The sequence below is a fragment of the Numida meleagris genome, chromosome 1 (assembly GCF_002078875.1).
Source record: "Numida meleagris isolate 19003 breed g44 Domestic line chromosome 1, NumMel1.0, whole genome shotgun sequence".
In the NCBI taxonomy this organism is placed as follows: domain Eukaryota; kingdom Metazoa; phylum Chordata; class Aves; order Galliformes; family Numididae; genus Numida; species Numida meleagris.
In genome coordinates, this window is record NC_034409.1 from 82291728 (window position 1) to 82300995 (window position 9268).

The 9268-nt window shown below is 39.7% G+C and overlaps 1 long non-coding RNA gene across 1 annotated transcript; it reads right to left on the reverse strand.

Moving 5' to 3' along the window:
- LOC110400261 lies at positions 5224–8593 on the reverse strand. Its single transcript, XR_002439724.1, has 3 exons — positions 8412–8593; positions 6831–6912; positions 5224–6232 (listed from the first exon to the last, which is right to left on the reverse strand). It is a non-coding gene; the product is annotated as an uncharacterized LOC110400261 (long non-coding RNA).

Genomic DNA, 9268 nt, shown 5'->3' on the forward strand with positions numbered 1-9268 from the left:
GGGGTAAGACGTTTGACACATAGTCATAGGTTGTTTTTTAGATGCATACTCAGTTGGTCCTCAACTGTTGAACAAATGTCTGCTTTCAGTTCTTCTAGCATCCCCTCATTTGAGACAGATCTGTGGTTGTTACCAGTACTATTGCTTATCATTGTCTTCCTGTGCAAGGCCTTGTGTGTAAGGCCAGTCTGAAGGAGGAAGGTGAGGAAAGAAGATGGGAGGGTTGGGGGAGCACACCATCACAGGTGGAGCACAGAATCATAGAATCATAGAATTGTTAAGGTTGGAAAAGACCACTAAGATCATCTAGTCCAACTGTCAACCCATCACTACTATGCCCACTAGCCATGTCCCTCAGTGCCACATCTACATGTTTCTTGAAGACCAGCATAGACCTCTCTGGGCAGCCTATACCAATACCTGACCACTCTTTCTGAGAAGAAATGTTTCCTCATATCCAACCTGAACCTCCCCTGGCTCAGCTTAAGGCCATTACCTCTCATCCTATCACTAATTACCTGGGAGAAGAGGCCAACCCCCCACCTTATTACAGCCTCCTTTCAGGGAGTTATAAAGAGCATCTGAATTTCTGCATCTGCATCTCCTACACAAGCAAATATTCATACTTTTCTCAGTGCTGAGAAGGTCCTACTTCAGGCATCTCACTTCTAGAAAGATGTGTGCTAATTGGAGAGAATTCAGAACACAGCAAGAAGAATAATCAGAGGTCTGTGGCTTCTGACCTCCAAGGAAGTAGGAGAGTTTGGGCTTTTTGGTTGAAGGAGAGTATTTAGGGGAACATTAACTAACAGTCTTCACAAGCATGTAAAAGGGCATTGCAGAGAGGAAGAGGCAAACAAATAAATAGAATCAAAATTTGGAGCAACAAATAGCAGTTTGCTATCTTTCTTTTTTTACTATTTGAAGAAGGATCTCAACTAGTCTGTTTATTTACATTGGAACATTTGTGCAGCCAACTTTAAAGACTTCTGTGTTGCACTGGGAGTTATCCAGACAGTGTGTGAATCAGTATCAAGCACTTGAAATGACGAATAACATGCTCTGGATAGCAAGTACTTGAAGCCCTTATTAACTGCAAAAAAAAATTGTGTGCAGTCCATAAAGTGGAGTATGGTCACGTAAAAAATAGTTAAATAATTTTGAATGTTCGAAGCCTGTTCAGTGATTTTGAATAATTCTGAATGCTTGAAGTCTGTTCAGTGATTGATTCTGACCTTAAACAGGCTAAGTTATTCCTATACACTGTCCAGCCGCATTCAGTATTTATTTTCACTTCTGAATCATTCAGCATTTATTTTCACTTCTGAATCATTCAGGATTACTGTTTCCAGGTTTTCTCTTATATTCAATCCTTATGTTTCAGATTATTTCCTCTACTAGTACAAGCTTGCATTAATCTTTTTTAAAAATAAATGGTTATTTTGTGCTGACGTTCCCAGTCTCCATGTCTACATATTTCTCACTCCTTGTTCATGGAGTTGTTAATAAGGAGTTTTAACAAGAGTTGCTCAGAAAAAGAAAATGTAAGATCTTTCCCAAATTATATCTTAATGTATTTCAAAAACTTTAACATGATCTTTTAGTGTCAGCTAAGTCCCAGAAAACTGGGAAACAAACAAAATATTGCTGCAATCTTTAAACAATTCTTTCCTACCTGTCAGCCTCCTTCCTTTTCCTGGAACAACTTCAATAGACATAACTCACCCTCTCCCTCTAAAATCTGATCTGTATCTACAGAAAGTTTCTAGAGTTCTAGATAATAAATTTGATTCTAATGATGTTATATTGCTGCTTCTAATTAGAGAAGAAAACCTGCTTAGTGTACGAGTCCTGCATCTTCATAAGTAAGTAGTGTGATGACTTTCACTAGATAAGGGAATACTGTGAAGCTAGGGCTTTCATGTATGACATTTAGGGTCGTGAAGAGTCCAAGTGTAAAGTGGGAATTTGGTATCAATATCAGAAGGTAGTAAGCAATTAAAAAATAAAAGCAAAAGTTGCTGCATTTGTCTCTGAAATACATCCAGTACTTTGTCATTTTTTAAACGATAAGCTGCTGCAGCTACAGTTATTGTATGTGTGTGTGACAGCTTGTAGAGATCTCTTAGCAGTTCGATGCAAGTTAGACCATTTTTCTTTTCAGTTGAATTATTTGGTGGTTTTTCTTTTTCAAATATTAGCAAATATTGGCATCTTTTTTACAAAGTAGAAATGGTTGCACATTTATTTATATCATAAATTTAGACATGAACCTGAGGTATACATCCCAATTTAAATCTACGGTATTTTAAAGTGTATTTTAAGTTTCAGTTGTATTTGCAATTAAATTTTCTATTGACTCAACTGATTCTTTGCCATTTTACTAAGGAGAGGTGGTAGCCACTCACAAGCAAATGGGTAGCAAATGAAATTAGCACAAATATCATTAAATAAACAACACAATCACCAAGCAGAGTGATTTGAGCCATGCGTGGGTTCTCTTTTCTCCCTATGATGATGGTACACTGCAGGAGCTCAGCAGAGTTCTCATGGGCTAGTGAAGGTGCACAGTTTGTACGGGGGTTGCATGGCTGGTTCTGTGGGACTGAGTCTGTGCAGCAGCACCCAGAACATGCCTCTGCAAGGGACTGAAGGGAACCAAAGGGTGAACAGTGCATGCTGTAGGCTTTTTAGGACTAGCAATGGGAAAGAACAAACCTAGCTTATCAATGAACGTGCAATGGAGACCATAACTGAAAGTCACAGATCTATATAAAAAGCTAGAAGGGCAGCTTATGTCTTTAATAGAAACAGTTCTTCACAGAGTGGAAGAAATTTTCATTCAAAATACAAGGATAAGAAGATGGGAAATATAGCAACACAAAAGACTGGAAGTGGAATCTGTAGATAAGAGAGAACAGAAGAAATGTTGGGAGAAAGGTTGGCAGTTCCGATGGTCCACCCATCCATTTGTTTTATCTCAGTCTCTCCTTCCCTCCTTTCCTCTTTCCCTCTGCCATTTTGATCTCACTTTCTCTCTCATGTACGCTATGAAGATGTCTGACCCTGTAAATATATCTGAGAATACAAAAAAAGTTGCATTTCCCATTATGACACAGACCACTTTCAAGTATTTTGAGTAGTCCCTCACCAGTGGCTGACGTGAATGTTCTAAGGTTTGTTTTATTGTTTGTTTCACATTGTGTTTGAATTATTTTTTGGATAATCGTGGAGTACAACCTAAACTAACCTACTATGATGTCTGAAATAGCGGTCAAATGGGGAGAAAGATGAAATAAATTCTCACTAGAAGTTCCCTTTGTGTAGATGTGGGCCAGATCTTCTTGTATATGCACAGGTATATGAAGGAGCTCTAATTTTTGTGAAGACCTACCAGAAATCCTACTGGGCAATCTGTTCTGTCAGTGAGCAGAACATCTGGGATCATGGGGCTTTTTTACTTTTTGTTGAGGAATCAAATGCTTGCTCATCAGAATCTGATGATTTGTGTCTAAATAATTTCAAAAAGTAAATTAGCCAATAAAAGTTTTTTGCCATCTTGTTTTCAAATGATCCCAAATACAGCTACTGAAATTCTGCTAGCTTCCTGCAACTTGCTTTCATAAATCTCATACACTTTTCTGTGCCTAATTACACATTCTAAAACTCCTCGAAACTCAAGCTCTGTTTGCACTTGTTCCAGACTGACGTCTAATTCTGCAATGCTACCTGTTGTTTGGGATCCCCCTTGTTTGCCTAAGTAAAAATTAAAGCTGTAAAAAAGCATTTATACTGTTAAGACTCACAGAGCTCAGTTTACCCCAGAGAGCTACTAGCGCATCATACACGTACTTCTGAAATAGATTTTCATTTTTTTAAATGCTTTTAACTTTACATGCTTACTCTCAGAACCACCTTAAGCATTTGAATTTGAACCACTATGCCTCAAAGTTCTGTCGTGGAAGAGACAATGAGGAGCAGTCATAATTTTCCTGTGATGGTCATGATTTTATAGACCTCCACTATACCCCCTCTCAGCTCTCTCTTTTCTAGACAAAATATATGGGCCCCATCTGATGCCCACCGCTATCTAGGTGAAGTCTCTTGGTCTGTGAACCAAAAGACAAAGTGCCTGATAGCATCTATAACTACCACCCTTTGAAATGGCCTGTGTCATCTAGTCTGACTTCAACTCAAAGTTTCTGCTTATATGCAGAGATGCGTAAGGAGGCCTGACTTAAGGCAGGTGTAGTGGAAATGCTAAGTCATGGCTTGAACCAGTGACTGAGTACCTAGGAGGAAGGCAGGGCCAACCCAGGGGAGCTCAGGTGCAAGCAGTGCACATGAGTGACCAGAAGCAGGGGGAGGAAGGATCCACCCCTTCCCAGACCTCATGTAAGGGTTGGCACTGGAGACAAGGGTATCTTTCTGGAGATCCCTGCATACCTGTGATCTGCTGAAGGTTAGCAGCTTCTTTCCCTTATTTCTGTGCCCATGGCTGTTGCATTTGAGCAAATCCTCTCTTGCTGCAGTCTGGGATCTTGCTGCTCTGCTGTCATTGTTGTGCTTTCTGCTGTGTTACAGCAGGGTACCAGCTGATGAAGCAAGCAATGAGTTGATTAATTCCTCCAAATTTAAATTTGAATGTTATTGAAAGGGCTTGTAGAGTTTTTTAAAAAGAAAAAACACCTCACTGGCATTCCTGACCATCAGGCAGGCAGAAGGAATTGTACACTGGAAAACTTATTATAAAAATAAGTGTACACAAAAATACACACAAGCAAGCACATAGTGTAAGAAAAGCCTTGGCAAGGATCTTAAAAATATGTTTAAGGAATGGTTACAGTAATGAAAATGTTGCAAATACAGTTATGTCAATAAGTATTTGTGAGAGTGAAAACCATATGGGCTTCTGTCTGTTTTAGGCGTTTGCAGAGTTCCTATCACAGCTGTAGTGCAGCTACACCTAGATATGGATGCTTGCTGTTGAGTCTGAACCACAAAATTGAGCATGTAAGGGAATGGTATTCAGGGGCAAAATAATATTGTTAGTAAGGGAGACTGATGTAATATTGTGGCGCAGTTACAAAATAAACAGTGCTTTAGGCTTCTGAGTGTACCCTGCCTTCTTGCTTGTCCTTGCTGTGGACAGAACCATATGTCCCAGTTGCTCTGGGACTAGGCCTAGTGGGGCAGCTGTTCCCTGCCCTTATTTCCCATCTGCGTTGGCTTTATCAGTTTGGCACCTATGAGTCCCTTCACTATGCGAAGTGTAGGCCTCTAACTAGAGAACCTCTCCAAGGGAATTGGAACTGGTCTTTGTTTTATCTATTTGCCATATATAGGAAAAAGGCTACAAAGAATAAGAAGTTCATATGCCTGAATCTGTTTTGTACCTTCAGCTTCCTTGCCCATGCACTGTGAATTCTTTTCAGCTTGGACACTATGATGTGGAACATGCTTTTGCTTCTATGCATAGCAATCCAACCTGATTCCCTTGTCTGTGGTGGGGTTATTTTCCTAGCCTCAGTACAACAAATAGCTGTAAATGGCTGGAGGGAAAATACCACTTTATTCCTGTGTCTGAATGCCAGAAGTATCACCAAAAGAAAGTCTCAAGATTATCCTTCTTGCAGAAAGACCTGCTAGTTGCTCTGTGTATTTTGGTCAAGAAGTAGAAAGATTTTGCCTTTCTTTCTGTGTTGGTCTAACAGGCAGTGTTTAAACACTGGAGAGGACTGAGTGGCACCTTTAGATGATTCTTGAAAGCTGTTGTCTTTAACAAGGTAAATTTGAATTACATTGTATGTGACTGTAACTGGGGCTCAGTGCTTTGTGTCCTGGGGCAGTGATGCACTATAATAGCTGTGTGTTCAGTCCAGGGAACCACAAGTGCTTTTCAGGGGCATGCAAATGTTTTGCAAGTGTGTTGGTCAGACTGTAGAAATTCCTTCTCATGAGATAGATTTTTCAATATGGTGATGGATGTGGAAGAAGTCTGTTTCTCTGGGCAGCTTCTGTCTTCTTGATAGCTGGATGTTAGTGCATGCAGGCTGTTTCTGTATGCAGTAAACCCCCTGTGAATGAAAACAGCCGTAATGCTACTATCAAATTATATATACCAGAGTGACATGATAGGTGCAAAGCTGTTTGTAATGGATAAGTTATGGTCTGGATTGTTTGATTATCTTCAAAAGCTGTGCTTCCTCACGAGAGAAAATCCTGTGGATTCCTAGATAGTGGGGAAAAAAAAAAGTTATTATTAGAGTTTATCTGCCAACTCAGACTTTGAAGATATGCCTATGTGTAAGAAAAGGGAGAAGAAAAGCAATTTTTTTCTGAAGTGACAAGTGACAACACCTCCTTTTTTTCAGTCCAGTTTCCCAGGGATGTCTTGTCCAAGTGGCCTCACACTTTCCCAAAATATTTTCTTCTGGCTACAGACCAAACACAAGAACTGTAGGCAAAAAAAATCTTTAAAATAAGACTGAAAGGATGTTGAGAGGAGGAAAAGATCTTTCAAACTTATCATTATAAATACTGAATGATATATAATATTGTTTATTTAGCTCCTAGGGCTAAACATTGTGATTTAAAATTTTGCTTGTGTTACAAACGTAAGTGATTTTTATAAGGGTGCTGTGGATGTTCTTCTGTCTTGTTGTCCCTGTACATACAGTATGTGGGGAATATCGGGTACAAAGAATTAGTGATACGGCAGATATTTTCCCATCTACATTCTGACAGTGCTCTATCCTCTCCTCCTGAGTGGGGAAGGTGGAGGGATGTGGCACTGGTCCGGGCTTGCTGGCCTCATTGCTCTTACTCACATAGAAACAGCAGCTGGTCCAGTAAACAGCACAGGGTGGTGTAGCTCTTTCATCCCCATGTTTTGATGGCTTTTCTGACTGGCTGTTAAAAAAGCCAAATATACCACTCTCAGTGATCATACATCGCAGCTGTTGCTTACTCTAGAAAATTCCACGATAGCAGCATCCTCAGAATGGACATGTGTAGAAGTGAGATCTTTAGATTTTATTTTGTTTTTAATTCTACAACAATGCCTAGATGCCTTAAGCAAGATCAAGCCCTCTTTTTTTTTTTTTTTTTTTTTTTTCTTGGCCCTATACAAAAAATGTAGTATGAAACAGTCTGTCCCCTGGGAAAATTGAAATCTTGACAGATTTAGTAATCTCTATGTCTAAGAACATAGCAATTAAACTCTTCTCCTTGAGGAGATCTGCTATGGAATGAAATAATACCTCCACTTCCCAGCCACTTTTTTTTTTGCAGTTAGGGAAGAGTGAAAGGAAGGACGTAGTTCAGCTGAAAAGGCAGCTTATTGATAGCTACTGGTGGAGATAAAGATGAGTAACAGCATTTAGGGATTTCTCGTAGTAAAATACTGGCTGGTGATGAAACTTCATCACTAGATGATGTGTAGCCCCTGCATATCAGCAATGTCAATCTCAAATAGGAACAAAACAATCCTTTGGGTCTGTTGCTGGATCTCAAGTGGAAGCTTTGGTTTTTAGAAGATCTGGGGGAAGAAGTGGAAGCCAAGTTTCTTTGCTTGGATTCTCTTTGCTTTTTATGGTTAGATTTCCTGTGACCAGCAGCTTTGCTTGAATGGTATCTTGTGGCTCTTTCCCACTTGTGGAGGGGAAGACGGCAAGTTCTGTGTCTGTCAGAGCCTGCTCTTCTGAGAAACTGTACACATGAACATTCATTCACAGCAACTTTACACATACAACAGTCTAACCATGTGTACTGTAAAACATGGAATCGAGTACTGTAGTACTCATACTTAACAATAGTTTTCTCACATAGGCATTCTTTAGACTGAATTAATTGAAAATGATGGTGCAAATGGGGGCAGAAGGGGCTTAGACCTGCTGAATACAAAGGAGATTCCATTTGTTGTGCCTGTGGTGTGTGTACATTGTGGCTTAGAGTAATTTATTCCATGTTTAAATATGTGTTCTGTTAAAATGTATGATGTGTTTAAGCTCCTGCCAACAAAATTTGTTATGAGTGACTTATGCTCTGATAGACACATGCTACTTGCCACTTACATTTCCCACATCTGTTATCTTCAGATTCCACCATGCCCTAATTTGGGCATAAATATCATTCTCCTTTTTAACAAAGGAATTAAAATGCTAAGCGAGCCAGAGGTGATTTTATTTTTTTTCCTCATGCTCTGCTGAGGCAGCTGTGTAAGGTGTGCAACTTGCAAGATGCATCAAAACTCCACCAAACATGGATGGCAAGTGATACTAGTGCAATTAATTTCTAAGGGTTTTCATTTGTTTTTAATTCTTAACAAGTGGATGAGGGCATGTCACTTGCCTGAAAACTGATTACAGACTGAAGTAGGCATGGTGACGTATTTGACAGAATATTCTTACCTGGAAAGCTTCAATAGTTGTAAGGCATTGCTATGGCATTATGCTACAGGAGAAGCAGCCTTAGCTGAGAGCAGCAGTGGGCATTTCTGCCAGCAGAGGCAGGCCATGGAAGAATGTTCTCTGTGCCCGTTTCCCTAGTTGTGCAGTGGCCTCTCTAGGAAAGAGAAATGTCTTTGCTCCTGTGATACCTGACATCACTGGTGGGCTAATTCTCTTGGGTGTTGTGATGCAGGTGTGTGTTCTTTTGGAACTGGAGGGAGACACCTTAAATCACAGGTCATGAAGTATTTGAAAGCTTTCAAATAGAGAAGTAATTGTTCAGAACACCTATTCCAAAAGTAGCTTGTTTTCTTTCAAAAATCTCCTGGGGCTCTTGTTCAGTTGTTTGTTTTCCTGAGTGCTTGTATTTTTCCCCCAAAGATTCATAATTATTCTGTAGCATAGCAGAAAAAAATAATTATAGGTGGAATTCCCCAGAAATGCCTTTCTGTCCAAATGCCACCAAAAGTCAATGGGTTTTGTGCTCCATATGTAGTGAAGTTCTGTTTAAACATCCTACCTAATGGGAAAAAAATCTATCACTTCAGTTTTATTGTGTGAGAGTTAGAGCCTGAGTGTAAGCTGTCTCTTCAGTAGGAAGGACAGAATGCCTTAAAAGATGTAGCTTTAAGTAGGGATCATGTCAGTTACAGCAAAAGTAAATGGCATTTCTCACTTCACTGTCAGTTGAATGAATGATGTCTATTCAGCTAAATGCTGGTAGCCATGGAGAGAAACAGCAGCTAATTGAAAGAAATGAAAAGGAATACACATGGGTCTTTCTGCTAGACAAACCAGTTCTGTCCAAGAAAGTAAAA